Source organism: Talpa europaea (genome assembly GCF_964194135.1).
Source record: "Talpa europaea genome assembly, chromosome: 15".
In the NCBI taxonomy this organism is placed as follows: domain Eukaryota; kingdom Metazoa; phylum Chordata; class Mammalia; order Eulipotyphla; family Talpidae; genus Talpa; species Talpa europaea.
Window position 1 is genome coordinate 74,185,922 of NC_140083.1, and position 12,493 is coordinate 74,198,414.

Genomic DNA, 12,493 nt, shown 5'->3' on the forward strand with positions numbered 1-12,493 from the left:
TTAACAATTTTTCACCAGGGGCCTTGCCTCATCATTTTGCACTGGGCCTCACGAATTGTGTAGTAAATTCTTATTAGACCGACAGTGCAAAAAAGTCCCTGAATCTCCTGTTTTCAACCCCCTAGATAACAATAAATGTCTTCAAGAAGGAGAACTCTGTTGGTTGGGTTCCTTGTTAGCTGTAGCCTAACACATTCAGGTACATATTTAAACATGAGGCCAGATTCACCTACAACAAAGTTTCCTATAAAAATCACTGGATTCTCTCTAGAAAACTTAAATAAGGGAACAGGAAAAAGAATAACTATAAGAAAGAAAATATCAAAATCAAAAAACAACTATGATACTCTATGGGGGTGGGAGGTGGGGAGGGGAGGGATTGGGGTCAAAATAAGGGGATTGCAATTGTATGGGGAATATAAAAATAAAATTTATTTTAAAAAAAAATCACTGGATTCTCACCTAAGAGAGAAAGATTGAAATTGTGTAAAAAAAAATGAATGTTGAATTCAGGCAGCTGTTCAACTTAAGCATTTTGATTTTAGCTTTTGAAACTCTGTCTTCTTATTTTTTTTTTTTTTTGTGGGACCCTCACCAGTGGCTGGGGATTGAACTGGCGCTGCAGAGGCTGTGGGCAGCCTCACAACCCAGCACTCAACTGCTGCGCCATCAGGGGAGGCCCCTTTGTCTTCTTATTCTTAACATGGGAATAAATAATACTTACTAGTCAGAGGTTCAGTAAGATTAAATAAGTTAATGTATAAAGCATAGAGCTCAACATAGAATATTTAATAGATGCCCCAATAAAATATTTGTTGCATTTGTTTTCACTTCTTCACCTTTATTTTATTTCATGCACACACAAGTCTTTCTTCAGGCAATCTATCGTCAGATCTTTGTAAAAAAAAATCAGAGTTTACTGAAGTGATAACATTGTTAAAGTTGAAAAATAAAAAGGATGAAGAAGGAAATACATTTTTTATTTATTAAGAATCACCATTTTAGTGTGGACTTTAGCCAAAGGATTTTATCCATATTCATCTTCTCCTTGGCTATAAATAATATTTGCTTGAAGAGGGAAATATCATTTACTTTGCTCATATATCCCAGTTTGGCAGTGCTCTGTGTGGTCTAAAAGAATGGAAAAGAGAATTCTACATTTTGTTCTAGCAATGTCTCCTCCCTCCTTGTAGAGCCATCTGAGAGGCTGAAGTCAGCAGCAGTAACTTAGATGTGAAGAAGCCCCATAGTGAGAAGCAAAGAAAACATGTAGAAAGTTTACAGTCTGAGTCTTCCCTTGTCATGTTTACAAGTTGCAGGAAGAAGGAGAAAGAGATAACAGCTTGGCTGTCCCTCATGACTATAGGTTATTTTTAGGGTAAGAGGTTCAAATAATCTTTAATCCTTACATGGTGCCAAACACAGATGACTCTGAATTGACTTTGTAAAATCAAGGGATTGCTCTGAAGCTATGAACAGTGCTTCTCCTTTATCAATTAACAATAGAGAAACCAATCTCCTGTGGTTAATTGAAAATGTTAGAAATTAAGAAATATCTTCTTTTGTTTGTTAAAATACAATTATGCATATTTTTTGTGCATGTGACTTAACCTATATGAACTGAGACCAGACCTCTGATGGGGGTAGGGGGCAGTCAATCAGAGAAATCTGAGGATGGTCTCCTCAGCCTGAGTTCCTCAGTTTGGCTCTGAATAACCTTTTAAATAAATGTCTCTTTTATTAGGCTTTGAATTTGCTTCACAGCAGAGATTATTTTAGCCAACATTGCAAGGCAAATTTGTTTCTGCTCCTGTGGTATCAGTGGGGTTAGAGTGAGTGACTGTAGGGTCTGCTGTTCAAGATGTCTCACTCACATGATTGACAAGTAAATTCTGGCTCTCAGCTCAAATTTCAGTAGGGAATAGGAACTGGCAGCCTCGGTTCCTCTCCATCTGGGTCTCTCCACAGACGGCTTAGGGTTTCTCATGGCACATGACTGGGATCAAGAGAAAACATTCCAGAACAGCAGAAATTCATATTGCCTCCTATGACCTCGCTTTAGAAGTCATATAACGTACATCTTTGCCAGAAGCATACCCAGATTCAAGGGGAGAAAGCAAAGCCTCTCACTGGGAGAGTGGAAACATCACAGAATAAGAATATGTGAAATATGTGAGATACTGTGACGACCATTTTTGGCAAATACTACCTGCCACAGAATACTAATGATTTGGGTGGCCAGGGCATTAAGTAGCTGATTATTATGTGCTTCATATTTAACACAGGCTGAAATTGGGAAGGTCTAGGTGGTATGGAATTGACTTGGGGATCAGAGGACGTTTTATTTTACATAAAATGGAATTAAGCAGTACATATGTAAATTTAAATAGGAAAAAAATGGAGTTGAGTGGGGTGCTTCAGCGATAGGATAGAATCTGGCTTCAGAGGGTTAGGTGGCATTTTCCTCAAGCATCACTTGGAATAGTAACTTGGCCAGGTTCCAAAGTTAGTCGTAGCGTTCTGTTTTTTTGATTTTGCCCACGATCCCCAGGGGATCTAGTATTCTTCTTGTTTCCTGTCCTTGCCTATTGTATGATGATGGCTGTACTGCTTACAAGTCCCTGCCTCTCTAGAAGGCAGAGGAAGATGTATTTAGGCACATGATTTAATACGTTCACAGAGAAATTCTAAAGAAATAAAAAACAGGGCCTCCCTGGTGGCTTAGGGGTTCTCAGCGCTACCACTGCAAAAGGCCACCCCATGAGCCACTGCAGTGGGCTGAGTTCGATCCTTAGCTAGGGAGTTAACTCACACATGGAGCAGCAGACCTCTCCTGTCTCACCCGCTGCTCCCCTCAGCAGTGTATTTCAGTCAATCTGCCTGTTCTACTCCCCACTCTGTCTCTGGTGAATCCTCTCACCCCCACACCTCTGGCCTACACCCCAGTTCTTCTACGCAAAATAAATAACAATCTTACAATAAAGGATGACTCTTTTAAAAAAATAAATAAAAGAAATATTAATATTGTTTATTTGATAGCATGTTGAGTGTTCGATATCATTATCTCATTTAATTTTCAAAACTTCTAACAACTAGATACTCTTGTCATTGCTACTGCAAAGTTAAGGAAGCTGCCTTTTCTTTTTCTTTCATTGTTTTATAATACTTTATAAGTTTTAGGTATACAATTTAAAGAAACTGAATTTTAGAGAGATGAAGCAATTGGTTAAGTGGGGGAGCATCCATGTAGGAACTCAAACTCAAGTCTGAGTCCAGAGCCTCAAATCTACTTTGACTCTCTATTTAGATATCTAAATATCTAATTTTATTCATTTAATGCATTTATAGGCCCTATTGTGACTTAACATTATTCTAGGCAGGAAGAACACACCTATCAACAGCAGATAAAATCTACACCATCACGGAGGTTACATGTAGTGCTTGGGGGATAACTTATTAGGGTGATGTCAATATCTCTGTGACAAAAAAGCAATGAAGTCTAAGCTTTGGGGAAGGACAATTCTAACCAGAAACAGCAAGTTCAAAAACCCAGAGGTGGGACGAACTTGGGTGATAAGCCAGAGGGAGATGTGTATAAGACGTAAGGAGGGAGGGCAGAGAGATCAGACCCTATCGACTTTATAAGCAGGATGAGGTCTTAAGTTGTAGAGTGTTACTGGAAGCACTTGGAGATTTTAAGCACAGAAACGATCTGACCTGGGTTGAAACATCATGCTGGTTGTTGCATGGAGGATGGACTGTAGGAGAACGAGTTTGGATGCGAGGGAACAGGTTAGTGAAGTTGGAAAGAAGCTAGCAGATTTGTGCAATGTGTCTGTGACCGCTTCCGCACAGTGGAAGATGGTGGGACATGTGGAGTGAAAAAAGACTGTTTAAGACTGTTATTTGAGGGCCTCCCCGGTGGCGCAGCGGTTGAGCGCTGGGTTGCGAACCTGCTGCTCCCCGGCCACCAGAGGAGGGTCCCACATGGCGCGCAGACCTCTCCTGCCGCCCGCTGCTCCCCTCAGCAGTGTACTTCGGTCCTTCTGCCTGTTCTGCTCCCCACTCTGGCTCTGGTGAATTCTCTCACCCTCCCGCGCTTCTGACTGTACCCAGTGCATGTATAAACAAACAAACAAAAAAAAAAAACAAATAAATAAATAAACATGCCTCTATAAAAAAAAAAAAGACTGTTATTTGAACATGTTTGCATGGGCTCATTCTTACTAGAGAGTGTGAGTGAGAGACTGGCTCGAAAAGAAAAGAACAAGTTAACTTAAAGAAAAATTTTCATTTTTTAGCTTAAATTATTTCATGCTTCTGTTTTATTTATTTATTTAAGATTTTTTTTTAAAAGATTTATTTATTTGTTTATACATGCACTGGGCATAGTCAGAAGCGCGGGAGGGTGAGAGAATTCACCAGAGCCAGAGCGGGGAGCAGAGCAGGCAGAAGGACCGAAGTACACTGCTGAGGGGAGCAGCGGGCGGCAGGAGAGGTCTGCGCGCCATGTGGGACCCTCCTCTGGTGCCGGGGAGCAGCTGGGGATCGAACCCGCACTGCAGAGGCTGCGGGCAGCTTCGCAACCCAGCGCTCAACCGCTGTGCCACTGGGGAGGCCCTATTTATTTAAGATTTTTTTAAAATTTATTTATTTATGCATACAAGAGCTGGGATACAGGCCAGAGGTGTGGGGGGTGAGAGGAGTCACCAGAGACAGAGCGGGGAACAAAACAGGTAGACTGACTGAAGTACACTGCTGAGGGGAGCAGCAAGTGAGGCAGGAGAGGTCTGCTGAGCCAGATGGGTTTCTCCCTGGCTGGTCGGGGATCGAACTTGTACTGCAGAGGCTGTGGATTGCTTCATAGTGCGGTGCTTAACCCCTGCACCACCAGGGAGGCCCAAGATTTATTTATTTATGTACACAAGAGCTGGGTACAGGCCAGAGGTGCAGGGTTGAGAAGATTCACCAGAGACAGAGTGGGCAACAAACAGGCCGATTGACTGAAATACACTGGTAAGGGGAGCAGCAGGTGAGGCAGGAGAGGTCTGCTGAGCCAGGTGGGTCAGCTCCCAGGTCAATAGGGTATATTAGTTTTGTACCGCTGCCACTTAACCCCTTGTGCCACCAGGGAGGCCCTCATGCTTCTATTTTAAATGTGTGGATTCCTTTTGTTTTCCATAAGGCAATGTTTGACTATCAGTTCCAAGTATCACATGAGGCCAACCAAGGACTCACGTAGTATAAAGAGTGTTAATGTTTCACATTCATTTATTTATTCTTCTTTCACTAAATAAATATTTATTAAGCTGCTTCTAACTCAAAGGCACTAAGGATAGAGCAAAAAAATAAAAAGATACAAAGTCCAGACTTTCATGTGCTTGTGTTCTAGAAGGCAGAGACATGATAAAAAGGTAAACAAATAAATATATAGCATGGCTGATAAAAGGAGTTGCAATGAAGAAAAATGAGGCAACAGCTTGAGAATCATGAGAGAAGTGATACTATTTTAGGATTAGAAAGAGAACACTTCTCTGATATGGTGACATTTGCAATATTTGCAAAGAACTAAGTGAAATGAGTGAGAAAATACAAGGGAAAAAAAACCACACACTCTTTCTTGTGTGTTTCTCTTTACTCTCATATATTATCACATTCACAACACTTCTAGTACCAGATGAGGGTTTTCTACACATCAAGCGGTTTGCTACACCAACTAGATGTCCTAAAAGTCAAATCAATTCAATTGAGACACTTACTGGAGTTAAGCAGACTCTGCAGGTGCTCAGTACCGCAAGGTTCCACCCCCCCCACACACCCCTCCATTTCAAACGACATTTCCAAGTCCCCAGGTCATCCAGAACTTCTGTCCAATTTGGCTACAAATCACAGGTTACCCATAACCCAATCCTTAATTTCAATCATTTGCTGGAACAATTCACAGTACTCAGGCAAATATTTACATTTACCAGTTTATAAAGGATGTGATAAAAGCTGCAGATTAGCAGTGAGATAAGGAGATACACTGGATGAAACATGAAAGAGTCTTGTGTGGAGGAGCTTCTGCACCCATGGAGTTGGGGCACCCCCTTCCCAATACAAGGTTGTGCCCACCAATGCAGAAGCTCTACAAACCCCATACTTTTGGGATCTTTTTGAAGGTTTCATCATGCAGGGACGATGGATCAGTAACTCAGTCTCTAGCTTCTTCCCCTTCCCAGGACATGAAGGGTGGAACTGAAAATTCCAAGTTTCTAATCATGGCATGGTCTGTCTGTCATCAATCCCATCCTGAAGAAATTCAGGAGCCCACCAAGAACAAAAGACGAGTATTCTATCACCCAAGAAATTCCAAAGGATTCTAAATCTCTGTGCCTGTGACTGTGACTTTTACATCTGGTTGGTGTAGCAAACTGCTTGATGTGTAGAAAACCCTTATCTGTGTGTGTCTATGCCAGGAACTAGGGCCAAAGACCAAACATTAAATAAAAGTTGCTCCTAACAGTCTTATCACTCAGGATACACAAGGGTTTTAGAAACTCTGCCACCGGATCTAGTGACAAAGACCAACATATTTTTTCTTTCTCTTCTTTTCCCTTTATGACATTGTGTAAGTTGGAGGTGTACAACGTGATGACTTGATAGACATATGCTGCAGAGCAGTTACCACAATAAGGTTAGGTACCCTATCCATGACTTCCAACAGTTACCTTTTGCATGTGTGGTGAGAAACTTTCAAATATACACTACAGTATTAATCATAGCAATGGCGTGCTACACAGATTTATTATTTATTAAATAATAGATCTTTATTTACTAGATTTATTCATTTATGCATACAAGAACTGGGGTACAGGCCAGCAGTGTGGGGATGAGAGGATATAACAGAGACAGAGTGGGGAGCAGAACAGGCAGGTTGACTGAAATACACTGCTGAGGGGCACAGTGGGTGAGTCAGGAGAGGTCTGCTGCGCCATGTGGGTAGCTCCCTGCCTGGGGATTGAACACGTGCTGCAATGGCTGCAGATAGCTTCATAGGTTGCGTCTTAACCCCTTGCACCACCAGGGAGGCTCTGTAATTGGATTCTTATTTAGCATAATCTAATAAAGTCATGTAGCTCTCCATAGTTTAAAATAAAAACAAAGATATTTATAGCTAAAAATGAGGGAATGTTGCTTTTAGCGAAAATACTTTCTCAATTTCTTGCGGTTTCAAAGTTCAGACTTAAGAATGGTAGTTGACAAAGGAGATTAGCCCTTAGGTTAAAATGACAATTGGTTAGAACAGTAGCAAAGTCGGGCTGTGAAACACTGATTTAGAAAGGCAGCTGACAGTGGGCAGTGGGAGGAAGTGGTTGCAAGTGGTTATTCAGAGTAACATTTGGGAGTAGGTGGCTCATGAGACAAGTTGGTATCCCAAGAAAGTGAGCTAACAACTGAACTATTTTGGATGGGTAATCGTAGCAATTTGAATCTTTTATTAACCTCTTTTCTCATCAACAACAACCAGAGTCAGGCATATTCTCTCTATATATTTACTTTCATTCTATGAAAATATAATTGTATGGATTATACCCAAATGGATATATAAATTATATATATACATGTATATACATATATATTTATTCACGTATATAATAAATTCATATCTATTTGTGTAGCTAGCTCTAAAATTCAAAGCATATTTATACAGAAGTGGGTTGATGTGCATTTATAATTTTTTTTCCATCGACTTATTTTTACTTGTGCAAAATCCAGATTCTGGAATCTGAGCAGCAAACCCTTTTGGCTAAGGAAAAAAAAAACTATATGCTTTTAAAAAAAAAACCAAACTATAAGCTTTTACTTTCATTGGACACTAATACTCTTTTGTAATGACTGTGAAGTAAGCAATTTATATTAAATAAAATCAATAATTTGTTTTAATTCAATACAAAAAAACATCATGAGGACTCACCTGGTCTTTTTCACAAAGATTAATCATTGAGGAAGAAAAAAAAAACTGCCTTTCCCTGTAGTATGAGAATTCTATAAAACAGATAAAAGCTAACAGGATTAGAATCCTGAACTTGGGAGGCCAGTATGATATTTAATGAAGGAGAAGCAGAAGCAGTGTGTAGAGTAGTTAATAACTTCATCTTTAATTATGGTAAGTAAAGGATAGGTCAGAGGATAAACAAAATTCAATGCAACTGGATTTTAATTTTTTAAAAAAGGTTTATTTATGGGCCTCCCCTGGTGGCGCAGCAGTTGAGCGCTGGGCTGCGAGGCTGCCCGCAGCCTCTGCAGCGCAGGTTCATTCCCCGGCCACTGGCAAGGGTCCCACAAAAAAAAAAAAAAAAAAAAGATTTATTTATTTATACATACAAGTACTGGGGTACAGGCCAGAGGTGGGAGGGTGAGAGGATTCATCAGAGACAGAGTGGGGAGCAGAACAGGCGGATGTACTGAAATACACTCCTGAGGGGAGCAGTGGGCCAGACAAGAGAGGTCTGCTGCGCCATGTGGTCAACTCCTTGACTGGGGAACAAACTCATGTCCATTGGCTGGAGATAACTTGATAGTGCTGTGTCTTTAACCCCTGCGCCACCAGGGAGAACCCTGGATTTTAATTTTTTAAAGTACAGTTTTATGTTAGACCACTATTTCTATTATACTACAAATTATTTAAAAGTACATTGATAAGTTAAAAATAAATATGGAAAAATAATCAATTTTGCTAGTCTCTCCTAGCAAATTTGTGGAAAAGCATACCCTCTATTTCATTGCTTTGGAAAATAATTTGATAGTTTTTATGATAAATCAAAGAAGTGTCTTTACCTTCATATTCAATAATCTCATTTTGGGGATACATACAAAGAAATTAATCATTAATATGTAAGGAATTTGTACAAAGCTTTGTACACAGCAAGTTTGAAGCAACGCAATGTCCTCTAGTGTTTGTTTATTCATTTATTCATTCAAGATATTTTTTCCAAGTGCCTACTGTGTTACAAGTATTAGGGGTAACATTGAGTGTGTGTGTGTGTGGGGGGGTAGTTTCTGCCTTCATAGAACTTACAGAAGGGGAGATTTAAAATAAACAAGCATACACATATATATATCAATAAATACACACATGTAGTATACCGGGTGGAGAAAAATAATACAAGGTAAGCAGGGCAGGAAGTACATGGGGAGATGGCTGTTCTGTATTGGAGCTCAGGGAAAGCTTTAGAGATAGTGACACCTAAAGCCTTAAGAAATAAAGGGAGCAAGCCTCGAGGCTATCTGGAGGAAGGGCAGGTTTTCTAATGGGAGCAAGCCTGGCAGTTCCGAGGAAGAGGAAACTCAGTGCAAATGGAGCAGAAAGAGAGTAGCACATGAGGTCAAAAAGTCAAGGAGGAGACCAAATCTTGCAGGCTATTATAGGAATTCGGATTTTACTCTGAGTGAGATTAGAAGTTGTTGAGGGTTTTGAGCACACAGGTGACATGATGTAGCTTTCAATAGGAAGGGGGTGGAGGAGAAAACCGAGACAGTGAAGAAAGCATTGAAATAACCTATTAAGAAACAACGGTGGAGTGGGGCAGCATGGCAGTAATGGGATGATAAGAGTGCTTGGATTCTGGACATAATCTGAAGGTAAATCTGATGATTTATTAACTAGTTAAATGTGAGGTGCAAGAAAGAGGAATTAAGGACTCTTAATTTTTGATCTGAGTGACTGGGAGGATTAAGGAACCATTGGCTGAGTTGGGGAAGATGTGGGAAGAGCAGATTTAGGGGTAGGCATATTACAGATCCCTTCCCTACAGCTGTGGCAGCCAGCTGTGGCCTCACTGCACCCCTGCCCCGACACCAGCTGCTTAGAAAGACACAACCCCCAACTGTCTGCACCTCCATTTCTTGGCCAGGGGGCTTTCTCACACTAAGACAATCTCAGGAAACAACAAAACCTGGGAAGAGAGAATGGGGAGGTGGTTTCCTTTCTAATAATAGACACAGGAGGAAAAAAGGGTGCCCCTCCTAGCCCCTACTTTCTGCCCTTGAATGCCTGTTGGAGAATGTGATGGTGGTGGTAATTGCAACAACTGGGGAAAGTCTGAGGGAACGGAAGAGGAGCCAAGCCCTGGCATTGTAGAAATGAACCAATTATAGCAACCACCTACCTCTGGGGTGCCTGCCAGGGGGGAGAAACAAACCCTTCTTTTCAAACCACTGAGAGTCAGGTCTTCTCTCACAGTGGAAAACATTCCTGATTCACTGGCCTGTCATAATAGTAGCTAATCTTACCAAGTACTTACTACATGCTAAGTCAGTACTTACTGGTGTAAGCACATCACATGCATTTTCCCATTGAATCCTTATAATAATGTTATGAGGTAGTTTACTATTATTATCTCCACTTTACATGAGGAAATTGAAGCATGGAGAGGTGAAGTCATTCTATGATCCAGGCAGTCTAACTTCAGAGTCCTTACCTATCATTAGTTTGCTATCTGCCTTCCAGTATTTGTGGTTCTGTAATTTGACATAAAGCAACTGTAAAACTTACTGTGGCAAATTCTTTTTCACCTACACAATATGGACATTTATCAGGCATGAAAAACTTCAAATACAAAAGGGCATTGTGTTTGACTAAACACTGACCAAGAACCATTCTTATATTCCTTTCTATGATTTTTACATTTAAAATGCTTTAAAAGGAGCTTCCCTGGTGATGCAGTGGTTAAAGACACAGTACTACCAAGTATCACCAGCCACTGCAGCACAAGTTTGATCCCCAGCCTGCCAGAGAGCTAACCTACAAGGCACAGCAGACCTCTCCTCTTTTGCCCACCTGCTCCCCTCAGCAGTGTACTTCACTCAGTCTGCCTGTTCTGCTCCCCACTCTCTCTGGTGAATCCTTTCACCCCCACCCCACACCTCTGGCTTACACCCCAGTTCTTGTATGTATAAATAAATAAATACATAAATCTTAAAAAAAAGCTATAAGAAATAAAGTCAGTTTATTTTTATGTAAATAAAATGGGTGATAAAGGCAAATCTAAAACCATTATACAGATCAGTATGTCTTCTTCACTTCATGTGTAAAACCAGACATGACCACAAGTGGATGATGTCAAATGAAATTTGGAAATAGGAAAAAGGTACACGGCAATATAAGTCAATTTCATATTCCCTCAGCTCCCTCTGCATCTCACCACTCCTACTTATAACAGAAATTCTCTGAAGAACTGTCAATATTCAGAGTCTATATTTTCACCTATCTCATTTCTCTTGAACCAATCAATCCAACTTGCAGCTCAACTCTCTGAAAATATGCTCTTTTCAAGGCCCCCAATGATGTTTGCATCACTAAATTCAATGTCAATATTTAATTTTCATCTTTTTATCAAAAGCACATGACAGTCCTGGGTTTCTGTTGCTCCTTCTTACTCATCTCACTGTTTTCCAAACACTGAGTGTTCCATTGCTGGATTCACCCCCATTCACACCTTTAGTGCTCTCATCTTGGCTCAAAACTTTGCATGCTGTGTGGGATTAAAGCTTATCTGGCAACTGAATACCATGGGGTGAGCGACATGAGGTGACACCATGTGGAACACAAGACTTGCCCAGTTGAGACAGGCTCCAGCTTCTGATACACAAAATTGAGAGCTACAAAAAAAGAGTAGTGGTTTTCAGCCACTAAATTTTAGGGAAATCTATCTTGCTACAATAGATAACCAGAACAATTATTATTATAATTATTTTTTGCTGCTGACTCACAAATTACCTGAATCTTTCCTCTGAATCCCAAAATTCACACCTAACTGCATATCTGACATTTCCATTTGGACCTAGATTCATTTTGGGTTTTACCAGAAACACTCTGAGACAGAACAAGCAACTTATTTGGGGAGTGATCCCAGAAAACCAGTAGAGTAATAGGAATGTGAGACAGGAATGAAAGCAGACCATGAAGGATGTGTTATCAAGTCAGTTACCACTAAACAGCTTGATACTGTTGGAGAACACAGGGAATTAATGTAAAACTTGAGCAATGCCATTTAGAGGGCAAGGAAACTGAATATTTAGATGCTTACCTTTTTTTTTTTTTAATGTAAGTACTATGGGTTTATAATACTGTAACGGTTTTAGTATACTATAATACTGTAACAGTACAACTTCACACATTGATAAATGTGTATACTACACCAGACCTACCACCAAAGGTCTAATACCATTCCCCACTATGCAACTGACCCCCTCCCAAGTCCACCCTCTGTGGTATCCACCATCTGTTGTCACAGTCTAAGGATCTGATTTTTTTTATTGTTTTGTGTATTCATTTGCTTTGTTTCTTTTTATTCCATCTGAGTTAAATCCTATTTCATGATGTTACAACCAACAAATCTAAGTAGCTTTCAAAATTTCTTTGTTGTTTTTCGACTATCTACCACTAAGGATGTACAGTCAGAATGCTATGTTGAAAAGTGACTTGAATTAAATTCTGTTCACGGTGGTC